Source organism: Lissotriton vulgaris, chromosome 4_1 (assembly GCF_964263255.1).
Source record: "Lissotriton vulgaris chromosome 4_1, aLisVul1.2, whole genome shotgun sequence".
Classification (NCBI taxonomy): Eukaryota; Metazoa; Chordata; class Amphibia; order Caudata; family Salamandridae; genus Lissotriton; species Lissotriton vulgaris.
In genome coordinates this window covers 940,133,209-940,145,172 of record NC_141691.1, presented here as the reverse complement: position 1 = coordinate 940,145,172, position 11,964 = coordinate 940,133,209, and the positions used below count along the sequence as shown (strand labels likewise).

The 11,964-nt window shown below is 39.9% G+C and overlaps 1 protein-coding gene across 1 annotated transcript in view; it reads left to right on the top strand.

The window, feature by feature from the left end:
• The first annotated feature begins 1,013 nt into the window (after positions 1 to 1,013).
• LOC147722743 (uncharacterized) overlaps positions 1,014 to 11,964 on the top strand; it is a 52,386-nt gene continuing 41,435 nt past the window's right edge. The window contains exons 1-2 of the mRNA XM_086966884.1: positions 1,014 to 1,081; positions 7,025 to 7,087. The gene's annotated coding sequence lies outside the window, so the exon portion shown is untranslated. The remainder of the gene's footprint in view (positions 1,082 to 7,024; positions 7,088 to 11,964) is intronic.

Below are 11,964 nucleotides of genomic sequence, written 5' to 3'. Positions count from 1 at the left end.
GAAGCAACAATAAGAACAATATCCTCTGAGCACACCCACAGTTCACACATATAGTTCCAACATATATATGGCAAGCAACTCCAATCCTCAGGAGTCGGATCAATCAATATAGTCTCCAAGGTCAATGCACAAAAGAGTCCACTTTCTGTATTTGGAGTCCTTTTAATGAATTTCAAATGTTGATTACACCAGCCAACACGTGTTTCGTCGTGCATAAATTATACCTCGACTTCTTCAGGGCTGTAATCAAACAGAACATTTCCTACAATCAGTAAAAATATTTTCCTCGTATCTTAAAAAAGATTGATAGATTTGTTTACACCATGAGGATTATATAAAGATGAGAGATTACGGAAAGATACAGAGGTGATAAGTTACCCCCACCGTGCCTATTTATCTTGGTGGTTGGGGTCTCTTTCTATTATACACAGGGTGTTTATTAGTACTGGATTGGTTTCTTGATGATTTATTTTCCTACTTCTAACTCTTCACTTGGCAGACCTTTATCTGACTAGATGGTGGTTGGTACTATCCCACATCTTTTTTAAGATACGAGGAAAATATTTTTACTGATTGTAGGAAATGTTCTGTTTGATTACAGCCCTGAAGAAGTCGAGGTATAATTTATGCACGACGAAACACGTGTTGGCTGGTGTAATCAACATTTGAAATTCATTAAAAGGACTCCAAATACAGAAAGTGGACTCTTTTGTGCATTGACCTTGGAGACTATATTGATTGATCCGACTCCTGAGGATTGGAGTTGCTTGCCATATATATGTTGGAACTATATGTGTGAACTGTGGGTGTGCTCAGAGGATATTGTTCTTATTGTTGCTTCGCATGAAGCTGTTTGATGTAGGATACGCATCATTTCCTCTAGAAGCACCTTATGATTACTGTCACTAGTTATACCTAAGTACCCTAAAGTTAAGGTAGTGCGCCCATAATAGGTTGGTATCCCCCCCTAAATAGAATTAAATATGATGTATTGCTCTGTTTTTCTCCCGTTTAGAACGGTGCCTCCTGTTTACCTGAGCTGTTGCCAGGTGGGGTGAGGTAGTTCCGTCAGATATTCGAGGTAAGAATGGTGAACTTGGTTCCTACAAGGAAGTGTATTAGGTTGCACTGTTTGTAAATAAGAATATGAGATTTTTCTCCAGATAAGATGCCGCTTTATATTTGTATTTTTCCAGATTTCTCGAGGAGACTTGAGAATCACTGAGGAGAAATTCGTATATTGCTCTACCAACAATCAGGTTGTATGGTGACCAGCAATTATTTCACATATAATTTTTTCACTTTATTGCAGTAGCGTATCATTTTTTAAAGGTCCTGATGAATGCATAAGGCATACTTTCGCTGTTAATGTGCTGAAACATGTTGACCATTTGAATACCATACAGACAGTTATTTGTTGAAACTGTCAAATTGCACTGTTTTTAATCTTGGTGCACAGTGTATAAGACAGAATGTTTGGGTCCACTGCGTTCCAATTTTAACATCACTTTTTCTCTATTGCACTGCATATATTTCCCATGTACTCAACTGCTCACTTCTGATAATTAGATAAACTATCTTTATAACAAAACATCCTTGGGCTCCTTCACCATTATGATGAAGTTGTAGCCCTTAAAGCCACTAGGTTGGCTTTCAGAGGAGACCCAGATGATGAAGCATGTCACCCATCTGGGTGAGTGATGGGAATCCGAAAAAATAATGCGTATTTTTTCAGTCAAGAATTCATTTGGCGGTATTATTCAGGAGTAACGTCTCAGATTCATTAGTAGTTTACAGACCATGAGATATTCTTTTTTGTAGAGTTGCATATTAGGGGCACATTATCCCATTCTGGTCTTTAAAAATAGCTTCTGACCCTATCTAGAGTCTCTTTGTGAGGTTCTTGAGCAGCAACGGCTGTGAGTCTTATTTGGTTTAGCAAGAGTTCTAGACCTTATACAAATTACACTAGAAGTGTGATTTAGCTCTGTCTTGTTTGTCTTGTTATATGTTTGTGCACAAGCTTAGCTGTACCTGATTGTCTAACATGGCAGTAAACTGGGGTTGGCATATGATGAGGAAGAACTTCAATCCATTCTGTCTCTAAACCCTAGCATTCTAGATAATCTTCCACCTATTACCAACAGTAATGAGGACGATTGGAATAAAGTATTGATATTGAAGAAATCACACTCTCCCACAACTGTCCATGGAATGGCCATGGCTGAATACCTAAGAGGGAATTGTGCTCCGACAGGATTATTGGTGACTAATGCCCCATGACTCTTTCTTACAGATAAAGAGTTTTTAAAAGATTGGCCTATGATTGCTTGGCGCTGCACGCAAGATTGGCTCATTTTAATTATTTAAACAGCCAAGCGCGTTGCAGACACCATCTCAATAGAAATCCAAGTACTAGAGGCACAAATCAAGACAACCATCACCACCAAAGTCTTCAATAAAAATCAAGAAGAATCTAATAAATCAAATAATGAATTCAAAAATGAACATCCTATTTACAAAGATTGAAAAATTCAAAAAGGATTTGGCCAAATTCGCCCACGAGAAAGTGTATCCATACAAAAGTGATAACTACGTGGCTCCAGGATTCAACAACAAAGGACGCAGAATAGGCTCTTCATATGGTACATCGAGTTCAGATGAAGGGTCTAACACAAGTGACTCAGATACCTCTGTGAAGAGTGGGTCACAAGGAAAAAGACGAGGGAGGAATTATCAATCGAAATGGCGTGGAGGCCCCCCGAACCAATACCAACATTGGTGGCAACCAAATCCTTGGCAATGCCCACCATTTCCTACACAGATGGGACCAATGGGACCCATGGGCCCCTTCCAACCACCGGGCTTCCAAGGCACCTTTAACCATCAACCTTTTTTAGGGTTTGGCCGAGGACACCCGAGAGGCAGACGAAGAAATCAAAGAGCTCAGGTTCATTGGAGTCGACCTCCATCACCTCGGAATCTTCGCAGCAACAAAAAGAAACTACCAGGAGAAGCAGGAACGAGTGCCAAGAAGGATTGATTATGAATCTGAGCTCTAGAGCTCTCAATACGGATGAAGAAACTGTATTGAATAAGGGCCTTGGCTTTGTCTCCACATCTCAAGGAGACGCTTTTCAGACAAATTGGGAATTAGCCAATTTCTTTAAAAAAATTCGGCTACACTTCTTCTTTAGAGGAAAAGAAGACTCATCAGAAGGAATGGAAACTAATACCGGTCTCAAGAAAAAATCCACATTCACCCCGCTCGTCCATCAGGTTCCACCACAGGTACTTAGATTCGAACAAGCCGTGAGTGATGATGTAACTACTCTACTTGAAAGAGACTGCAAAAAATACTCTAATTTCTCCAATAGAGAACAGGTAGCACTACGTAGCTTGACAACAGATGATAACATTACTATTAAACCTGCTGATAAGGGCGGTGCTATTGTAATTTTAGATACAGAAGTTTATGGGCTGAGTGCTTAAGACAATTGGGAGACAGAAAATCATACCGTCCCCTGAAAGAAGATCCAGCTGAAAGGATCAAGAATGACATTGCAATCATGGTCGAAGAAGCAGTTAGTGAGGGTTGGATCACAGGACAGGAAGCAGTCTTTTTACAGACAAAACATCCTGTGATGCCCTATTTCCATGTGTTATCCAAGGTACACAAACCAACTAGACCACCAGTGGGACGTCCAATTATATCTGGCATTGGATCCCTTTTAGAGCCTTTATCTACATTTGTAGATCAATTCCTCAGACCGATGGTAAGAGAGATGCCAACTTTCTTACAGGATACGGAAGATGTTTTAGGACTACTACCAGAGGTTGAGTTCAATGCAGAAATGGATGTGCTCATCTCGTTTAACGTCGAGTCACTTTATACCTTCATTCCACAGAATGAGACCTTGGATGCTATTGCTGTACTACTAACAGAGAGAGATCTGTGCACACTAACACCTGTGCATTTCATTATGGCCTGTGCACAGATTGCTATGAAAGAAAATTTCTTTAAATTTGAGAACACTATCTACTCCAGACCTCAGGGACCAGCATGCGAAGCGTTTTCGCTCCCAGCTTGGCAAACCTTTATGTTCATGGCTTCGGGCAGGAGCATGTACTCAGTACCTCCAATCTTTTCCTTGAGTCCATACGCCTTTGGAGGCATTATATAGATGACATTTTTATTGTCTGGCGAGGAGACATAACAACTATTGATAGCTTCCTAAACTGGCTTAAGAGTAGAAATGAATGTCTTATATTCACAATAGAGATCAACAAACAGAAACTGGCATTTCTTGATCTACAGATTGTAGCCTCTCCAACAGGTTTAGAGACAGAACTCTACACCAAACCGATGGCAAGGAACTCTTTATTAAGATATGAGAGCCACCATCCAAGGGCATTGAAAGATAAACTCTCTTACGGCCAGTTTTTGTGTATTCGCAGGAACTGTTCCACTATACAGAGTTTCCAGAAACATGCAGACAACCTAACATCACAATTAATACAAAGGAAATATCCCCTCAAATTGGTACGACGTTCTGCAAAGCGAGCACTTAACAACAACCGAGAAGCCTTGCTAGAACACACTACCTCCAAAGAAGAAACATCTAGATTAACTTTTGTGAATACTTTTAGCACAGCATCTACTGAAATCAAAAAGCTGTGCGCAAACATTGGAAAATATTGAACATTGGAGGAGACCCTATACCAGAACCACTGTTTGCCTTCAAACAAACAACCAATTTACCGGATAAACTTGTGCATACTAGACCTCGTACTGCTAAGGTCCAGATTACAGATACCTTATGGAGCCTTCCAGCAGTACAAGGACATTACCCGTGTGGTTCATGTAGAGTATGTCCACAAACAAAAACATCTAAGTCAGTGGACATAGGAACAAACAAACCCTGGCTCCAGACCAAATTCACCAATTGCAACAGCGAAAAGGTGATATATCTTATCACATGTCCATGCTAGCTGAATTACGTGGGTATGACCACACGAAAAGTTAAATTGAGAATAATGGAACATATGAACACAGTGAGGTGAAAGAAACAAGCTACCAAATTAACCAGTCATTTTCTAGAGGCTAATCACCGTCATGATTATTTTGTATGGACGGTGCTAGAACACCCATACATCCCGAGACACATCACTGATATCTCCAAATTTCTGTTACTGAAAGAACAGAAATGGGTCTTTAACCCCTTCCCTGCTCATGACGAGCTGAGCTCGTCATGAGGCACACTGGAGCTGTGCTTATGACGAGCTGAGCTCGTCATGATCCATGGACTATAGCATTTTCCAGCACAGGAGGGGAAAAGCCATAGCAGCCAAGGTGTTAAATTGAAAAGTGACAGAATAGGATTGAATGAAGTTATACCCTGGGTTATGCTATAAGTAATCAGGCTGTACCTACTTTTGCAATAAAAGTGGCACCAACGGAATTCATTCATATGATAGCACTTAACTTGTTTTTACCATAAGGTGCATCTAGCCAGAAAAAAATATATGAATTTGGTTCTGAGAGCCATCATCCTCGAGTGGTGGTTCAGATTATATAACATATATAGTTCACACAATACAGAAGAGGGCTTTGATATCATGACATAATTGGCTTTGAACAGTTTTGTTGCCCCGCTTCTGGTACACTTTATTTTATTATCATACATGTACGAGTAATAATCATCATCTCGCCATTTGCCATTCATTTATTTATATAGGGGACGCCTACACATAGGTTTTTTACATAAGGCCATAGTAGAGGTTACATATTGATGGTGACATACATACCTAATGAATATTCTGAATGATTAGACATTTGAAGTTAATAGTGCGGTCTCATGGTGACAAATAACGATAATTCCTTTTTACCCCTTTTTTTATCTCTAAAGTAGCATTATGCGCTGAAATAATATACACTGATGACTGGCAGTCGATCTTGTAGTTCCATACATAACGTTTCTTTCCTTTTTCTAAATAAAACTACAATTCCCGATAGTTGAAACGTTATGGGATGACGTCATCGCGCATGTCAGCGCGATGCGCACCCGGAAACGAGAGAGCTTCCATAGGAGATATTAGTCAGCTCCAGCCTAGTCCCCGTACCTCCCCGACAGCCGGGATGACCGCCGCGGGGTACCGATGGATAGGAGAGTAAATGAGGCAAGCGCGTGATCTCTGGAGTTTAAGATCTAGTCTTCCTTCAGTCTTCTTATGGCTTTTAGAATGTCTAGCCGTTTGAGCACGGTTGTTCACGCGATGGAAGAGTAAAGAGCGCAATGACAAAATAGCGATTTACGGTTGATTAGTGACACGATTATCATTTAAATGTTACGCTGCGATAATCATGGAAACTTCTATTTAAGAGAAACATACATCAATATTGTTTCAAATATATCGTAGCGGAGTCAAAAGGGATATCAAGAGGTATATGTGTATATACATTTTTGTTTTTTTTGTTGGCATGCATGCATCACGAGCATGGTACACTTGGTTATACACACTTGTCCTTCTAGTAAGTTGACATACCAACTAGAGGCAGAAGGAGTTATTTTTGGCTTATTTTTGGCTCACGTAACATGACAATCAGGAATAACTGACCATTAAGATCTCCTTTTATCAAATGTAGAGAATGAGAAAGTACATATGAGTGCACTACAAAAGATATAGTGCAAGTTGTCTGCTATGTTTTAAATGTTCAGGTATTTATATTTGTGTGTGTTACAAAGTATTGTGATGAGACAGAAGACATAAGGGTGTGACGGAGCATTATAAATATGATGTATTGCTCTGTTTTTCTCCCGTTTAGGGCGGTGCCTCCTGTTTACCTGAGCTGTTGCCAGGTGGGGAGAGGTAGTTCCCTCAGATATTCGAGGTAAGAATGGTGAACTTGGTTACTACAAGAAAGTGTGTTAGGTGGCAAAATCGTGCCACTTGCACTGTTTGTAAATAAGAATATGAGATTTTTCTCCAGATAAGATGCCGCTTTATATTTGTATTTTTCCAGATTTCTCGAGGAGACTTGAGTATCACTGAGGAGAAATTCGTATATTGCTCTACCAACAATCAGGTTGTATGGTGAGCAGCAATTATTTCACATATAATTGTTTCACTTTATTGCAGTAGCGTATCATTTTTATAGGTCCTGATGAATGCACAAGGCTTACTCTTGCTGTTAATGTGCTGAAACATGTTGACCATTTGAATACCATAGAGACATATTTGTTGAAACTGTCAAATTGCACAGTTTTTAATCTATGTGCACGGTTTACAAGAATACAATGTTTGGTTCCACCGCGTTCCAATTTTAACATCACTTTTTCACTATTGCACTGCATATATTCCCCATGTACTCAACTGCTCACTTCTGATAATTAGATAAACTATCTTTAGAACAAAACATCCTCGGGCTCCTTCACCATTATGATGAAGTTGTAGCCCTTATAGCCACTAGGTTGGATTTCAGAGGAGACCCAGATGATGAAGCATGTCACCCATCTGGGTGAGTGATGGGAATACCGAAAAAATAATGCTTATTTTTTCAGTCAAGAATTCATTTGGTGGTATTATTTCGGAGTAATGTCTCAGATTCATTAGTAGTTTGAAGACCATGGATATTCTTTTTTGTAGAGTTGCATACTAGGGGCACATTATCCCATTCTGGTCTTTAAAAATAGCCTCTGACCCTATCTAAAATCTCTTTGTGAAATAAAAACCATCTGCCAGAGGTTGCTAAGTATATATAAAACGTGAAATCCGGCCCCATCAGTGTTAAACACTAAACTCTGCAAAATAACTTCAGTTAGCAGTTCAACTGTGTGGGGACCTTCCACAAAAGCGATAAGCCTTTTTAAACCTGGTACCAGTAGCAGTAATTAGTGTTGAGAGTGAAGTTTCAAAGGCAATTTCTGTATTCACTTTCACTCTTTCACTTAAGTCTGCAAATGTATTTACTAAAAGTTATTGAATACAGAAAAACGTAATTGGAATCCTTTAGCATGAGCTAAGGAGTCAAGCTCCCGAAATGCAGGAATCAGAAGCATTTACACTCAGCATACTAATAAGCAGACACAGAGATGGTTGCAAGGGAATTAGATAAACTGAAGCTTTCACGCAGTGATGCGTCATTTCTCATAAATGAGGCCCCAGGTTTTACTATACCAGTTTGGTGCTCTGAAAAGTCTGGTGTCGCCATATTGCACATCTAGGAATACTTCTTTGGACAGAAACTCCTGATTTTACCCAACCTGGGAATTCTGAGAAATGTGGCCTTCCTCTTTTAACATAGACTATGCAATAGAAGTATAATTTCAAACTGACATAATAAGTACCATTGATTTTCAAAATGCCTAACTGGTCTGCTACTTGGTTTCAGGCATTTATGACAAAATGTAAAACTTTATGCAACATACACAATAGTTGTGTGGGTTCTTTGTGGCCTCCTAACCTGGGTTCAGATTTCCATATTAACAACCCTCTCTGCACATCAAGTAAGTGGGCGACCAAAGCTTGGCATTTGATAAAATAGATGTCTTGAATGCCAGACTGGAGTTGTTTTTTCCAATACACATACATACTATTTTAATAGAAGCGTGATCGTGACATAGTTTGAGAACCCTCCCATGGTGAGCTACTGATTGCTTCTCAGCTGTAAAACACCTGTCCTTTTACGTTTACCTGACACAGATGCTCCGCTTCTCCCAAAGGTAATTCAAATGCATAAGGGACAGAGCCAGTGACCTCATGAAAATATTTATTCAGTACAGCTCTGGCAGCACATTGAGCACTTTAAATGTCAAATCTCTCTTCATTCTTTTAGGATTGAAAACGCCTCAAATATGTTTCAAAGTCCTGGTTTCTTTGGAATAGGTGGACATTATGCATTTAAAATATCCACAATTCTAAGACTGGACTGACCATTTTCGTAACTTATAATCAGAAGAATTCAAGCGTGTACCACCCTCAAAGGATGTGGCGTTCGAGAAACATTAAAACATCCTTTAAACACATTTTAACTGCTTTAACTCTGGAACACAAATGGGCAAGAAAAACTTGTTTACAACGTTATGGAAAAATAAATGAATACTTCAAAGGTGAAAAAGTTTCTTACAGTAAACATGCTAGGGCATGTTCACAAAAACAAATATAGGAAGTCTAAACTAGATTTACGACTTTTTGGAATTCACAAACTCTAGAATCCACAAGGTGTAGGTTTCTATGTGGATTTAATTAGAAAATTAAATGTTTTTTTTTTCATAAGTTCCCTCTGTACAAAGTTCTTCCTAGAAGATGAATTCACTTAGGAGGGTTTTCTCTTTTCTTCATGGGAAAATATCTTCTCAAAGAGAAATCTTTTCATGTCCATTGCCATCCAAATGTGGGTGTGATTCACTTATCTTTCCACCCTTCAAAGGGCATGCATTCTGGCATTGGACTGCAGTAACAATACAATCATTTCCAGGCAGGAGAGGGGAATGTTAGTAGTTTCGGAATGCCCAGCAATGTACTTGTATTTGCGTATTTACAAACTTCTAAGGCTAACCACGCTATGGGAAACCAAGGAATGTCCACAAGTGATACCCTTTATTGGCAATGATGGGTGAAGATATGTTTCTATGAGTGAGGAGATCTGGGAGCGGTGTAATAGCTTAGGTGAGAAACTTGGTCACTGGTTGAGTGGCAGGGGGGTTAAACCCTACTCAAGCAGCGGCCACAATGCTTGTCAGGGTTAGCCACATGCAAACCCAAAATTAACCTGTGCTCAACCCTCTGGTAGCTGGGCAAGAATCAGTCAGGTTTAACTTAGAGGCAATGTGTGAAGTATTTATGCAGCAATTCAAACAGTAATAAACTGAAAACTCAACACAAGAAAAAGCACACACCAATTTCGAAACGCAGAGAAAAATATTAATAAATAAATCAAGACCAAAACAACAAAAATCTAATTATTAGAACAGGGAATATGCAATTTTAAAGATATTAGTGAAAATAGTGCCAAAAAACACAAAGACCAGGATTGAGTCACAAGTTTAGCCCGACTGTGATGGAGCGTGGGTCAAATTCAGAGACCAGGTTTATTCCGTGGTTTACGCCGCTGAAAAGTTACCTTCTCAGTCCAGTGCAAAGAGTCCCATGTGCGGTGGAGGGGGATGCAAGCAGCAAGGAAGTGTGCCGGGCATTACAGCATGAATAGCAGGCCAGGTGTTGTGTATGGTAGTCACTGTAGTGCAAATAAACTATTGTCATTACACAGGGTCAGGCCAGAGCTACACAAGGACACTTCCCACAAGCCGTCAATGCTGTAGCGAGGAGGGTTGGGTAGACAGAACTTTGTGTCGGCGGGCAGTGATTGTGACAAGTGTTTGGCGTCAACAGGCCCAACGGAGGTTATGAAGAGAGCCCAAAAATGCCACTCCAGTTTCACCGAGGCCACACCAATGGACCTCAGAGGCACCAATTAGGGATCAGAGGCTTACTCCAGCTGGATCTCGGTGCTAGCGCAGGTGGGTGGGAGCCTCATATATCTCTGTGACTCTGAACAAAAGGCCAGCAAACTAGCCGTTGGAGCCACTTTGCGAGTCGTGGTTTCATGTGTGTGTTCAATCCTTCTGACTCAGGCAGGAAAGCAACAGTGTAGCAGGGCAGCAATTCCTCACAACAGCAGTGCAGCAAGGCAGTATTCCAGCAGGGCAGCAGTCCAGAAGAGTGACAGTCCTTTCAGCAGCACAACAGTTTTTCTTCCTAATAGTGTCTCCACAGGTCCAAAAGTGTACCGAAGAGTTGGTATGTGAGGTTTAATATTTATACCTGTGCCTTCATTGAAGTCGAAGAAGCTTTTAGAGGATCTTTTTTAAGTGCACAGGTGTCCTGCCTTCCCTGTCCTGGCTCTAGACTAACTACAGGGGGTATGCATCCCTTTGTGTGGAGGCAGGATACAGGTTGTATCCTGCCTCCACCTGCCTTCAAGTGTAAGTAGGGCTGTGGGTAGGTCCACCGGCCAGTCATTCTGCCAGTAATGGCCTATCCAGGAGCACCTAAGCTCTCTATTGTGTGTGGCTATCTAGGAGGAATACCAAAGACCAACTGTCAGCTACACCCAGTCATGTGACACAGTGACAGGTTGCAGGCTCTAAAATAGCTAAGGCAGGAGAATGCCAATTTTCACAAAGGCAAGAAGTGCCTCAGCCCCTATGAGGGTGACTGGTACTTCAACATGCAACAACGTGAATACAAAATTTTAACGATAATCAGATTAATTATGCATACACCTTGATCATTTTCTTTTCACATTATTTATGTAATATTTACTTCAAGACAAACTTCATTATACAATGCTCTTGTACAATTTGTTTTACAATCTACTGCAATGTTTTTAACACACAAATTATATACATCTAGATTTCAACCCAATGCATTTCGAGACTTTTGTCTCTTCTTCAGGGGTACATCTGTGGGAAAAAGAATAAAATGAGACCAATTCACTTAATGAAATGTTCAATATCAGTATTAGTAATATTTCCAACCTACACTTCTGTGACCCAATCACCAACACCTATGTGTGAAACACACCAACTCAATAACTTATATGAAATCCTTGATAATTCCTAAATGAAGCAACTGCAACCAAAAATCATAGTCAAATTATTTGATTATTGCCAAAAGCCTGTTAAAGGTAATCTTTCCTTAAATATTAATACCTTGTTTCAATTAATATTGCTTCAATGTCACTGGGACCCCTGCTAGGCAATTCAGAAAAGTTCCACAAACAAAAGTGTGGCTGCAATATTAAGAAGACCATTTTAAATGTCGATTCCAAAAGTAATAGGTACTAATGGAAAGTACCATATATAGTTCTCACCATATAAAACCTTTTTTGTGGATCTTTAGTACTGTTGTTCCACTGGCTTATATGCTCGAAACTTTCATGTATACTCTCTAAAAAAATGG